The following is a 14,623-nucleotide window of genomic DNA, read 5'->3' on the forward strand; positions in this document are numbered from 1 at the left end:
AAGTCACCTACTTGGTTGACTTAGGCACTGCCAGGAGTCCCCTTAGGGTGCTCCATGTCAACCGCCTGAAACCCTACTATGACAGGGCTGATCTCACCCTGCTCATGGCAACAGATGAGGGACAGGAAGAAGACAGTGATCCTCTACCTGATCTCTTCTCTTCCACAGAACAAGATGCTCTTGTGGAAGGGGTAGTTTTGGCTGATTGTCTTACTGCTGAGCAGAAAGATAATTGCATAAATCTCCTAGGACAATTTTCAGAACTCTTCTCCATTGTGCCAGGCACCACTTCTTGGTGTGAGCACACTATAGATACTGGAGACAGTTTACCTGTCAAAAGTAAGATCTATAGGCAGCCTGACCATGTCAGGGACTGCATAAAGCAAGAAGTTCAGAAGATGTTGGAACTAGGAGTGGTTGAGCACTCTGACAGTCCATGGGCTTCTCCTGTGGTACTGGTACCAAAACCCAATTCTAAAAATGGAAAGAAGGAAATGAGGTTTTGTGTAGACTATAGAGGTCTCAACTTGGTAACCAAAACAGATGCTCACCCTATACCCAGGGCAGATGAGCTAATAGATACACTGGCATCTGCCAAGTATCTAAGCACTTTTGATTTGACTGCAGGGTATTGGCAGATCAAAATGTCAGAAGATGCTAAACCTAAGACTGCATTTTCTACCATTGGAGGACATTACCAGTTTACTGTAATGCCTTTTGGTTTGAAAAATGCACCTGCCACTTTTCAGAGGTTGGTGAACACAGTCCTGCAAGGGCTGGAAGCTTTCAGTGCAGCATATTTGGATGATATAGCTGTCTTTAGCTCCAGCTGGGATGATCACCTGGTCCACCTTTGGAAAGTTTTGGAGGCCCTGCAAAAGGCAGGCCTCACTATCAAGGCTTCAAAGTGCCAGATAGGGCAGGGTAAGGTGGTTTATCTGGGACACCTTGTTGGTGGGGAACAGATTGCACCACTTCAGGGGAAAATCCAAACTATTATTGATTGGATTCCCCCTACCACTCAGACTCAGGTGAGAGCCTTCCTAGGCCTCACTGGGTATTACAGGAGGTTCATTAAGAACTATGGCTCCATTGCAGCCCCTCTTAATGACCTCACATCCAAGAAAATGCCTAAAAAGGTATTATGGACAGCAAACTGTCAGAAAGCTTTTGAGGAGCTGAAGCAGGCCATGTGCTCTGCACCTGTCCTGAAAAGCCCTTGTTACTCTAAAAAATTCTATGTCCAGACTGATGCATCTGAATTAGGAGTAGGGGCAGTCCTATCACAACTTAATTCTGAGGGCCAGGATCAACCTGTTGCTTTTATTAGTAGAAGGTTGACCCCTAGAGAAAAGCGTTGGTCTGCCATTGAGAGGGAGGCCTTTGCTGTGGTCTGGGCTCTGAAGAAGTTGAGGCCATACCTGTTTGGCACTCACTTCATTGTTCAGACAGACCACAAACCTCTACTTTGGCTAAAACAAATGAAAGGTGAAAATCCTAAATTGTTGAGGTGGTCCATATCCCTACAGGGAATGGACTATACAGTGGAACATAGACCTGGGAGTAGCCACTCCAATGCAGATGGACTCTCCAGATATTTCCACTTAGACAATGAAGACTCATCAGGTAATGGCTAGTCTTATTGTCCTTCGTTTGGGGGGGGGTTGTGTAGGAAAGTACCATCTTGCCTGGCATGTTACCCCCATTTTTCACTGTATATATGTTGTTTTAGTTGTATGTGTCACTGGGACCCTGGTAACCCAGGGCCCCAGTGCTCATAAGTGTGCCTGTATGTGTTACCTGTGTAGTGACTAACTGTCTCACTGAGGCTCTGCTAATCAGAACCTCAGTGGTTATGCTCTCTCATTTCTTTCCAAATTGTCACTGACAGGCTAGTGACCATTTTTACCAATTTACATTGGCTTACTGGAACACCCTTATAATCCCCTAGTATATGGTACTGAGGTACCCAGGGTATTGGGGTTCCAGGAGATCCCTATGGGCTGCAGCATTTCTTTTGCCACCCATAGGGAGCTCTGACAATTCATACACAGGCCTGCCACTGCAGCCTGAGTGAAATAACGTCCACGTTATTTCACAGCCATTTTACACTGCACTTAAGTAACTTATAAGTCACCTATATGTCTAACCTTTACCTGGTAAAGGTTAGGTGCAAAGTTACTTAGTGTGAGGGCACCCTGGCACTAGCCAAGGTGCCCCCACATTGTTCAGAGCCAATTCACTGAACTTTGTGAGTGCGGGGACACCATTACACGCGTGCACTACATATAGGTCACTACCTATATGTAGCTTCACCATGGTAACTCCGAATATGGCCATGTAACATGTCTATGATCATGGAATTGCCCCCTCTATGCCATCCTGGCATTGTTGGTACAATTCCATGATCCCAGTGGTCTGTAGCACAGACCCTGGTACTGCCAGACTGCCCTTCCTGGGGTTTCACTGCAGCTGCTGCTGCTGCCAACCCCTCAGACAGGCAGCTGCCCTCCTGGGGTCCAGCCAGGCCTGGCCCAGGATGGCAGAACAAAGAACTTCCTCTGAGAGAGGGTGTGACACCCTCTCCCTTTGGAAAATGGTGTGAAGGCAGGGGAGGAGTAGCCTCCCCCAGCCTCTGGAAATGCTTTGTTGGGCACAGAGGTGCCCAATTCTGCATAAGCCAGTCTACACCGGTTCAGGGACCCCTTAGCCCCTGCTCTGGCGCGAAACTGGACAAAGGAAAGGGGAGTGACCACTCCCCTGACCTGCACCTCCCCTGGGAGGTGTCCAGAGCTCCTCCAGTGTGCTCCAGACCTCTGCCATCTTGGAAACAGAGGTGCTGCTGGCACACTGGACTGCTCTGAGTGGCCAGTGCCACCAGGTGACGTCAGAGACTCCTTGTGATAGGCTCCTTCAGGTGTTAGTAGCCTTTCCTCTCTCCTAGGTAGCCAAACCCTCTTTTCTGGCTATTTAGGGTCTCTGTCTCTGGGGAAACTTCAGATAACGAATGCATGAGCTCAGCCGAGTTCCTCTGCATCTCCCTCTTCACCTTCTGATAAGGAATCGACCGCTGACCGCGCTGGAAGCCTGCAAACCTGCAACATAGTAGCAAAGACGACTACTGCAACTCTGTAACGCTGATCCTGCCGCCTTCTCGACTGTTTTCCTGCTTGTGCATGCTGTGGGGGTAGTCTGCCTCCTCTCTGCACCAGAAGCTCCGAAGAAATCTCCCGTGGGTCGACGGAATCGTCCCCCTGCAACCGCAGGCACCAAAAAGCTGCATCTCCGGTCCCTTGGGTCTCCTCTCAGCACGACGAGCGAGGTCCCTCGAATCCAGCGACACCGTCCAAGTGACCCCCACAGTCCAGTGACTCTTCAGCCCAAGTTTGGTGGAGGTAAGTCCTTGCCTCACCTCGCTGGGCTGCATTGCTGGGAACCGCGACTTTGCAAGCTACTCCGGCCCCTGTGCACTTCCGGCGGAAATCCTTCGTGCACAGCCAAGCCTGGGTCCACGGCACTCTAACCTGCATTGCACGACTTTCTAAGTTGGTCTCCGGCGACGTGGGACTCCTTTGTGCAACTTCGGCGAGCACCGTTTCACGCATCCTCGTAGTGCCTGTTTCTGGCACTTCTCCGGGTGCTACCTGCTTCAGTGAGGGCTCTTTGTCTTGCTCGACGTCCCCTCTCTCTGCAGGTCCAATTTGCGACCTTCTGGTCCCTCCTGGGCCCCAGCAGCGTCCAAAAACGCCAAACGCACGATTTGCGTGTAGCAAGGCTTGTTGGCGTCCATCCGGCGGGAAAACACTTCTGCACGACTCTCCAAGGCGTGGGGGATCCGTCCTCCAAAGGGGAAGTCTCTAACCCTTGTCGTTCCTGCAGTATTCACAGTTCTTCAGCCTAGTAAGAGCTTCTTTGCACCAACCGCTGGCATTTCTTGGGCATCTGCCCATCTCCGAGCTGCTTGTGACTTTTGGACTTGGTCCCCTTGTTCCACAGGTACCTTCAGACAGGAATCCATCGTTGTTGCATTGCTGATTTGTGTTTTCCTTGCATTCTCCCTCTAACACGACTATTTTGTCCTTAGGGGAACTTTAGTGCACTTTGCACTCACTTTTCAGGGTCTTGGGGAGGGTTATTTTTCTAACTCTCACTATTTTCTGATAGTCCCAGCGACCCTCTACAAGGTCACATAGGTTTGGGGTCCATTCGTGGTTCGCATTCCACTTCTGGAGTATATGGTTTGTGTTGCCCCTATCCCTATGTTTCCCCATTGCATCCTATTGTAACTATACATTGTTTGCACTGTTTTCTAAGACTATACTGCATATTTTTGCTATTGTGTATATATATCTTGTGTATATTTCCTATCCTCTTACTGAGGGTACACTCTAAGATACTTTGGCATATTGTCATAAAAATAAAGTACCTTTATTTTTAGTATAACTGTGTATTGTGTTTTCTTATGATATTGTGCATATGACACTAAGTGGTACTGTAGTAGCTTCACACGTCTCCTAGTTCAGCCTGAGCTGCTTTGCTAAGCTACCATTATCTATCAGCCTAAGCTGCTAGACACCCTATACACTAATAAGGGATAACTGGGCCTGGTGCAAGGTGCAAGTACCCCTTGGTACTCACTACAAGCCAGTCCAGCCTCCTACAGAAACTCCTTTCAAATTTTCTTTTTTTAATCCACAAACCATCGACACACTACCTGAGCGTCTTGCTGGTATGGAATGTTTTGTAGTCATTTGGTGTACTCGGGCCCAAGTGTAAAAGAAAATACCACTCTTAGTTAATAGTAATTTGCTCTGGGAAAATGTATATTGTACATTTCAAAGAAAGCAGCAGGACCCGGGGCTAAACCTTGCCTTAGGTTCTTAGAGTGCACTCCCAGCTGAATGTGAGGTTTTCTTCGGCTTTGAAAACGCACTAGTGGAATCCTAAATAACAGAGAAAATCAGGTACTTTATTAGTCTAATGTCTATTTTCAGTAGTGCATATATCGTGTTAAGTGAATGTAAAACCTTATCAACTGGTGTCTTTTTTTCCTAAAATGTAAAAGTGCATTATTCTTTAAAACATAATCTTTCAAAGGGAGACTGAAAAAAAGATAAATCCATGTCAGGAAGAGATGGAAATGTAACTAAGTATGCACGCCCTATCTACCATTCCGAATCACCTGTCTCTTGTGAAATATCAATGCCCCTAGTGGCTGTTCCGGTTCTGTAATCTTGCATGTTCTTTTCCAAAGTAGTAGAAGGTGAAGGTGTCTATTGCATCCCTTTTGTGGCCCTCTAACGCGGTGAAGTGAGCAGTGTAAAGTACTAAATAATCTGCACACAAAGTGAAAAATGCACTGTAGTGATTCTTAATGCATCAAAAGTAACTCATGAAGTTTCTTTGGATTGCACAAATGGTGGATGGCAGTTTGGAGTAGGGCAGAGTCGTGATTAGATGGCAGGTATTAGTGTGTGTGATGTGGAGAGTGTGTAGACAAGCTGTGAGCATAGAGATGGGGCTGAGAGATTCGATCAGAGGCGAGAGGGAGTGAAGGAGTGGTGTAAGTAGAGAGATTTTCCGTGAAGTGATGTGAGAATCTGTCCAGGCAGAAGTTTTGGGAAACCTACTTGTACTTCTCCGAGCAGACAGACGCCTACCAACCAGCAGAGTTTCAGACACGCCGTTGTCATCAATGTCATCCCAGCCTCAAGTGGATAAAGTTCTGCCAGTAGGTAGCTATTTACCAGCAACATTGGCATTGCCTTTAGATGACCTGCGCGTTCCCACGTTTGTGGACATGAGATGTTCTACAGAATTAGCTTTGGCTGTGTGGTTCATGCTGCCCACAGCATCTCGGCATCCTGGATCCTGGTTATACAGACCATGAGAAAAAGTGTAGTGTCTCTAGCACCAATTTATTCCTGAACCACGGAATATGAAATAAGGCAGGTCTACGCCTGCTCAGATTTTAACATTTGACATATTGGATGTTCTGTCTCCCTACCTTTATACAATTCATTCTGAATTTGGACACTGATTAGTGTGAGACGTAGGCTTAGATTAACTTTTCATTAACATTAATTAGGTAAACCTTATGCATGATGTGTGCTTCATGGGCAATGATGCAATTATTATTGATTCATCAGCAGAAATGCTTGACATATACTGCAGCCCCTGTTGATGTCTTTGGTACTGCCTTCAAAGTTGTGGGGAAAATGTTATGCCTGTTCATATTGAGAGGAGTTAATGCACACAAATAAACGGAATTGTCTCCATGCTTTTATAAGACAGTGGAACGGACAATGGGTGTTTGCTGACTTTCCGGTAAGACAAGAATGTGTTAGTATGAGGGAAATGCAAACATTAGGAGTAGACTGCAATGATGGTTACTGTTTTTGTGGTTATACTGCTGTACATACTGTTAATGCAGGATCTTAGCTGCTATACTATGCTACGGGAGATGACTGCCCGTCAGGGTGACACTTTGGGTTATTATATACCTTGAAAATGTGAACACTCCGGAAACTCAAGCACACAATCGATCCTAGGTTTGATACACCATCCAGTTGACACTGGAGGAAACTTTTATTGCCAATGAAATGTACAGTACTCTACAAGTTAACTTGATGAATTAGATATGATGTAACAGGATCTATGCTTCTGACTATTTCACGCTGTAATAATTAATGCTCATTATGCTTGTTTTCATGTCTGAAATGAAATAAAAAGATTCGGGGAAAAAAAATGAGGGGAGTGCAAAAAAGCATGGGGATCTGCCAGCACAGACCACTCCACATAAAGATCAAGCTTATAGAGATTTTCCTTCTAGAGAGTGGGGGTGTTGTGGAATCTAAACTGAGTGCAGAGGAAAACAACTTGTTTCTGTATTTTGACATCTTCCCCTGAGGGAGCGTAAATCTTCTGTTGCGTGTTCATACGCTTTCAAACAGCGAATGACACATAGCTTGGGGACCTTGTCGAAGGCAGGATAAGATATCATTCTGGAATCGGTTTCTGTTCTCTTGGAGACATGGAAAGCTACACCCTGAGAAGTAAAGACCCTGCTTGAGATGCTCAGAGCTCTCACATCCAAGACCCTACGGCAGGAAACCAGGCACAGTGGCATTCCCAGTTTTGCCGACAATTCTTTGCGTGAAAGATATTAGTTAATTTGCCAAGATTGAAAGAGGTTCGGAGCAACATTAATGTCCCTCAAGGTTGAATGCCCAGGTTGTGGTGGCAGAGCGAGACAAATACCCCTCAGGAGTTTACAAACCAGCAGGTATTTCTCACAGGAAAGTTTTGAATGGGGAAATGCCCTGAGGAGATGGCCAATAGGTAGGAGTTAACAGTGCAATAGGCCATGCCCTTAGATGCGTGAGAGGCCAGAAAGTTCAGGATAGGGACAACGCCGCACCCCGTGGAATATTCTTTGCATTGAATACACCAACGCAGCCATTTGCACCATGCAGAATTGTACCGTTTGGAAGTGCTGTCCGCCCAGGCTACGGCCAGTAGTCTTTCAGTGTCTGATGAAAGGCTTGGGACTCTCCATCTCTCCGGTAATCCTCCATGCCATGAGAGGAAGATGGCCTTGGAGGAGTAGTGGGTGACTTTGACCCATGGAATCCTTCAGAATATTGGGATCATGGGGAAGAGTAATTGGAAAATCCCAGGAAAGTTCCAGAATAACTGGAAACCACACTTGAGATCTCCACTCTGGGGTGATCACAACCACATGTGCCTTCTGTCTCCACGCATGGGCTGCCAGTCATGTGATCATGGCGAAAGGAGGGAAAGCAGAATCCCTCTCCTTCGACCAATCCTGAAGGAAGGCGTCTGTTGCTAAAACCTGCAGATCTGGCTTCCAGCTGACGTATCGAGGGGTCTGATGGTCCAGCCGAGAAGCAAAAAGTTCTATAGTAAATGGGGCCCCATCGGATCTAACTGCCACAAACTTGTCTGGCCATTCCCTCGAGCACCAATCTGCTATTTGATAGCAGGTCCCCAGAAGGTATTCCGTGACTAATATATTGTAAGCTAGACAGTACGCCCAAAGGTCTTTGGCCAGGTTCACCAGGACTTTGGATCTGGGGCTTCCCAAATGGTTGATATAACAGACCGCTGACAAGTTGTCCATTTCATCAGGACACAGCAATTCACCTTGTCTTTGGGCCAAAATTGAATGGCGAAGGACCCCGCCAAAAGCTCTAGGCAGTTGACGTGTGGGGACTGTTTATTCTCAGACCACTTCCCGCCTGTGTAAAAGTCCCTGCACTGTGCACCCCAACCAGAGCCGCTGGCATTCGATTCTATGGTGATATCCGGGTCAGAGCCGAAAATGGCGCAACTGTCCCATGCTTCCATGTGGGACAGCCATCGAAGCATTTTGGTCTTCACCTCATCCGTCAGGGGAACATGTTCTGAGTATGTCAGACCCCTGTGTAAATGGAAAGTTTTGAGTCGTTGTAGGGCCCTGTAGTGTTGGGGACCAGGAAATAATATTTGGATCGAAGAAGATAGTAAACCCACTATCCGGGCTATCTGGCATAGGGAAGTCGACTGTTTGGAGATTGTCTTCCTCAGTTTTCTGCAAATTTTGGCTATTGTTCAGCAGGGTAAACTGAGTGTCTTGTCCTCTGAGTTGATGACAAAACCCGGAAAGGTAGTTTGTCTGGAGGGCGACAACTGCGACTTTTACATTGATGAGAAAGTCTAGATTCTCGAGGAGGGAAATGGTGTAGTTTAGCTGAGTTCGCTGTCTGCATGGGCATTGGTCCATCAATAGGAGATCATCGAGGTAGATGATCAGACAGTAACCCCTTGCCCTTAGATGTTTCACTACTGGTTTCAGAACCTTGGTGAAACACCAAGGTGCAGGGCAGAGACCAAATGGTAGGGTTGTGAATTCGTAAACCCAACCTCTCCATTGGAATTGTAGGAAGCGGTGATGGGGAGGAAAAATTCCTCCATCCTCCATCTTGAAATGGTGGTAAACCACCCAGCCATTGAATTCTCTCAGATTAGTGACAGGACTTTGCCCATCATCCCTTTTGTCCACTACTAAGAGGTTGCTCAGGAAGCCAAAAGGATGAAGAGAAGACGGGGATATCGCTTCTGTGTTGAGCAATTCCTGTACTTCTTGATCCACCAGGGCCATTTGTTCCTGTGAGAAGGCCAAAAGACACGAGCATGAGGATTAAACGGAGGAGCCGTAGAACTCCTATCTGAAAAGGAGGACCCAAGCATCCGAAGTAAGGGATTCTCAATTGGTAAGAAATTTAGCCAACCGCTCCCCCATTGGTAATAAAAACCCAGACAGAACACTCACAGGCTTGAGATCCTTAAAGCTTATCGGGGCAGGTAAAGGTCCAGTTTTAACTTCCTGTATAAACTGTCTATTCACCGGTATGATTAGATGTTCGTGGGAGCTCAAACCAGGGGGAATGGACCCTAGTCCCCCATAAATGAAGTAATCCGACTGATGGAAGGTGAGTTCCCGCTTGTTTGTATTAATTTATAGGCATCTGATTGCCATAGGCGTACATCATCTGGTAAGCATGCGATGTTCCAATGTTATTGTGAGAAGATTCTGAGACGTATATCAAGCTTATGGTTTGTGAAGGTATTTTTATTTCAGCATGTCGTACGATATATAGATAACACGTAGAACATAAAGAGTGCTCAGCCAACACGTGTTTCGCCCTCTGCGGTTTGTCCACCGGGTCTTTCTCAAGGCCGTATCGTGAGTCGCGTAGCGACTGATTGAATTTTCGCATGCTATTAAGCAGTCACGATACAGCCTTGAGAAAGCCTCAGAAACTTCTCTCACAATAACATTGGAACATCGCATGCTTACCAGATGATGTACGCCTATGGCAATCAGATGCCTATAAATTAATACAAACAAGCGGGAACTCACCTTCCATCAGTCAGATCCTTAAAGCTGGCCTCTTAGTGTCCCTTTGGCACATCTATCACGTTGGCCTCGTCTGGTGGGGAAGAACTCCATGTAATGGGGTTGGTCTTCACTTATGTGGAAGGCTTATCTGGTGGAGCCCTGCATGTAGAATCGACTGGTCGAGCTCCCTCTACCACAACCGGCCCTGATGAAAAAGCATGGCAGGGAAACCTTCCTAATTGAGTACTGAACTTTATTGAGGGATGTGAACATGGCCACAAACTTCAACAGTTCTGTGATGAATGGTTCACCGAAGCGACACCCTTGTGCCACTGCCCCGTCCTCAGTAAAAGCAAGACCCCTAGTTTGGGGTCTACTTTAATTAGGAGGGATCTGCATCTCTTAGCCGAGAGGGCACAGTTGGTGTTGCCTAGTAAAATTATTGTCCTTTGGGCCCACCCTGAGATCGACTCCGGTGCCAATGGTCCAGTTCCAGGACTTTCGTGAGGGGCCTAATGGTACCTAAAAACATGTTCTGGCAAGACATCCAAGATCTGTTGATCCCTTTTTTTAGGATTGTGAATAAACTTTTGCAAGAATGTGCCCATTCTAGGTTTGTTTTTGTGGGTGGAAGAGACTTTGCTGGGCAAGGAGGCACGGGGACATTCTGCACACAATTTGACACAGACTGCCTTCTCCAGAGGTTATCTCCGACGGCCAGCGATTTAGGAACTGACCTTATTCGACGGAAACCATTCTGATGACTGGGGGTGGACTAGGTTGTCTGGGTCTAGCATGTAGGAGGATTCTGTTGCGTGGGGGGTCTCAAAGTGACCTTGGGACGGTCTCCTGGGCCTTGATGGGCCGCCTCGTCATTGGAATCCCCTTGAGAGTCGTCATCATAAGATTCCGCTGAGGGTAATACCAAATGGGAATCCCCGTCGGCATTTAAGGCATCCAGGGAGGTCGGAAGTGAAGGAGAGAGTGAGTGCTCTAAAAACACCTGCTTCACCTTATTGAAAGCTGCCATGTAAACCCCAGAGTACATCCTGCGTTTGAGGGGACAATGCATCCTCTGGTCGCAGACTGTAGAGGGGCCTTTGGATGGGGTTAGAGAGAGGTTTAGGGGGACTGGGTAGGTGTACGCCAGTTGAATCAGGCGCCTCTCCAGGGGGTCGATGGCCGAGGCCATCGCATGGTGAATGGAGGCTTCCATGGCCTTGCAGAATTCGTTATCTATGGGGAGGACCAATATGGTTTCCTCCTCCATATAATCATTGACTGCATAATAGTGTAAGATTTATGGGGCGCACAGGCCTTTGTCCAGTTATAGTGGAAGCCAAGAAAATTAAATTATGCTGAAATACTGATGTCTGGGCTGACTAAGATCAGCATTATAGTGTGTGGCAGGCACAGGAGATTTTTGAATGGACAAACAAGCAGTTTAAGCGCAACCACTGTGGCAAGCCAGAATAGTTAGGCTGGGGAACCAGCTGTGAAGAAACTTGGCCAGATGCCTTATGAAATACGGGGTAATCCCCCTAGGTCCACCTCCCTTTATACAATGGGACTTTCACCTAGGCCTGGCACCTGCAGCTCTGTGGTTATCTAAAGGGATCTATTATTGCTTCTTTTAGTGGCATTGTTTTAATTTCATTATCAGCTGCTATTCTGCAAAAGCGTCATGTGCTAGGGATGACATACTTTGCATCATGTTCTTTTCCTCAGAATCACAAGATCGGAAAGCGAGGTGCACAGAAGAATATTTTGCATTGCTGGCCCCAAGACTGCATAAACAATCCAACGCTTAGGTACATACCCACATCAGGCTTCTGTACATAAACATATCCCCTATAAAAACATCTTGTAGCACAAACGGCATTAGAGGGGATTCCAGACAGACTTTCCATCCATGCTGCATGCCTGTTTTAGGCCAACCTCAGCGTTTGGGTCTCCACCGATACTGATCTGGAGACCGGCAACCTGACCTTGTACCAAGGTAACGGGGGTAGGGTGTGCTTCTCATGGACACTGCATGGACAGGTTTGGCTTATATCGCCATGCTCTCACTCGGGGACTAGAGATTAGGCTTGTAGGTAGGAATTGTATGTCATGACAATATGATAGTTGTTTATATTTACATTTCTAATTCTCACAATCCTGATTTTGTATTCATTATTATCCTAATCATTGCAGCTCATGCATTTTATTGTAGATAGAAGTATTTTCAATAAATGTATTGAAAACTATCCTGCATCTATTTTCTTGCCCGTGTGTGTGTAAGACACTTGTATGTGGGGGAGAAAAGGGCTAGATTTGTTCACCATGATTTTCCCTGAGGGGTTTTCGAGTTCCATGCTATGCTGCCACAAATCGCCTTTACCTGTTGAGCTTTGGTGAGGTACGGCTAATGTGCTTGGAGGGTTGGGCCAACAGCTGCCAACTGGTGTGGGAGTGACTCAATCGCCTACACCACAGAGGTGCTGCTGCTCCAAATCCAGCAGTCTCATTATAAAGCGAGTGTCCTTATGACCGTGTATTCGGAGACAGGCAAAGGCACAGAGTGGTTAAAGTTAGAAAATTCCAACTTTTAAAAGTGACATTTTCAGACTTGCATTTTAAAATCTGACTTCACCATGAGATTGAATTTTAAATTGTGAGTCCAGCGACCCCAAACTCGAAATATCTGTTTTGAGCCAATTTGGAAATCACACTTCTAGAATGTAATAAGGCATCCCACTTTTAACCTACAGGAGCGATAGGTTTTGCAGTAGTGAAAAACAAATTTAAGAGTTTTTCACTGCTTGGACATGTAAAACATAAAAGTACATTCCCAACTTTTTAAATTCAATGCACCCTGCCCTTGGGGCTGTCCCGGGCCTAGCTTATGTGTGACTTGTTTGCATTAAAAAGGAAGGTTTGGTCTGGTAAGTGTATTAACTTGCCAGGTCGATATGGCAGATTAAAACTGCTCCCCCAGGGTCCTCAATGACAGACCTGAGCTTTGCTTGAAGGGCTACTGACATGGGTGGCACAATCAGTGCTGCAGACCCACCAGTACCATTTAATTTACTGACCCTAGGCCCAAATAGTGCACTTTTCGAGGGACTTATAAGTAAATTGAACATGCCAGTTGTGTACAAGTCAATGTTACCAAGTTTTAAGGAAAGAGCATGTGCACTTCAGCACTGGTCAGCAGTGGTAAAGAGCCCAGAATTCTAGAGCCAGCAAAAACAAAATCTGCAAAACAGGAGGTCGGAAGGCAAAAAGTCAGGGGGAACGATGTTTGGTCTAACAATGCGCAAGATGTGTAAAGGAACAACTTTAGATGACGGCTAAATCTTTGAATAAAATCGATTTTAAAATGTACTTGATTTAAAAGAGCTATACTCTCTTGTTTAAGAGAGTCTGGGCAGAACCTAATGGCATAGCCATGTCTCTCTGAGTTACTGAATCCCCTAATGCTAATATTGAAATTTCAAACAGGTCTAAATCCAGTTTTGTGTACAGAAATGGAGTAAAAGCCCTTGTAGGTAGAGACAGTAACTGTGGGTTAAGGGTGTGCTACTTGAATGTACACATTTATATTGATAAGGCAAAACCTGTTTTTATTAAATCTGGGCTAAGGACCAGGATGAGTGCAATAAGGTTTTTATATGATATGCTGCTGTTTTGATGTAATCTGTGCAGCGGGTATGATTTTATTGGCTGTGATGATATAGGTTGCGTTTTATGTGTTTTTGAATGATTTATATAAATTAAATAACACTCCATAGTTTAACTGACTACACTGTTAATACATGTACTTTTACTACTACTGTTAGTGTGTAGAACCTTCTAGAGGGAAAGAAGACCAACCTTTTTAGGGAGGAGCTGAACCCAGAAGCCATTGCTGTATAACAAAGTTTGCATTTTTTCTCTTCTTTCTACTATAGCTGTTTTTCCTGTTACATGTTGTCAAACCTGTTTCTCGCCTCTGCGTCACTATTGTTCAGAACTGTAATGTCTACAGCTGTCGAACTCTGTATATTTTTCAGTTAAATCTCTTCTGTGCATTTCTTTGACAGATTACGATTCTGCATGTAGCTCTTCATTTGTGTTATAACCATTGAAATTCTAAACTCTCTGGTTGAAAATCGTGCCACCTACTTCCCATTTATCTGTATTGTATTCCAAGTGGAGAGGGTAGATGTGTCAGACTTACTAGACCTCAAATTTCAGTTAGGTGAATGTTTCTGTGCATTTGCAATTTAAAAACCTTCAGGATCCATTTTTGCATTCATTTTTTCTTAATACACATCGATTTGAAAGGGGTGGCTCCTTCAAATTAATTTTGGTGTGTGTTGTTATACTATTTGAAATGTTCCACATGGGTTGACGAGGGCCCTCAGGCACTAGTTGGGCGGGGTGAGCTGACTTTCCAGACCATGAATGTATTGCATATTTTCAGTCATTTTAAATTTTAAATAAATTGTATGGCTCGTTAGCTAATTTCTTCGATAATTTGTACTGTAAAACTCACCATTTACCCACCTTGTTTTAAAAGAATTCACCAGGGGAAGAGCCCCTAGGACTATCCTTAATGGGCTGGGTTGGGCCTGAGTGATGGTGAAAGGCCGCCTAGCTTGCCACGTCAAGTTGAGTGGCTGTAACTGTGAGAAACTTGAAAGACCTGCTCCTTAAAACTAGCGTTTCTGATGGGTCACAATCATTTTATGG

The 14,623-nt window shown here is 45.6% G+C and overlaps 1 protein-coding gene across 3 annotated transcripts in view; it reads left to right on the forward strand.

Annotated features, from left to right (window-relative positions):
* Positions 1–14,623, forward strand: part of GOLGA4 (golgin A4) — a 758,002-nt gene that overhangs the window by 20,260 nt on the left and 723,119 nt on the right. The window lies entirely within an intron of this gene.

The sequence above is a fragment of the Pleurodeles waltl genome, chromosome 2_1, assembly GCF_031143425.1.
Source record: "Pleurodeles waltl isolate 20211129_DDA chromosome 2_1, aPleWal1.hap1.20221129, whole genome shotgun sequence".
Taxonomy (NCBI): Eukaryota; Metazoa; Chordata; class Amphibia; order Caudata; family Salamandridae; genus Pleurodeles; species Pleurodeles waltl.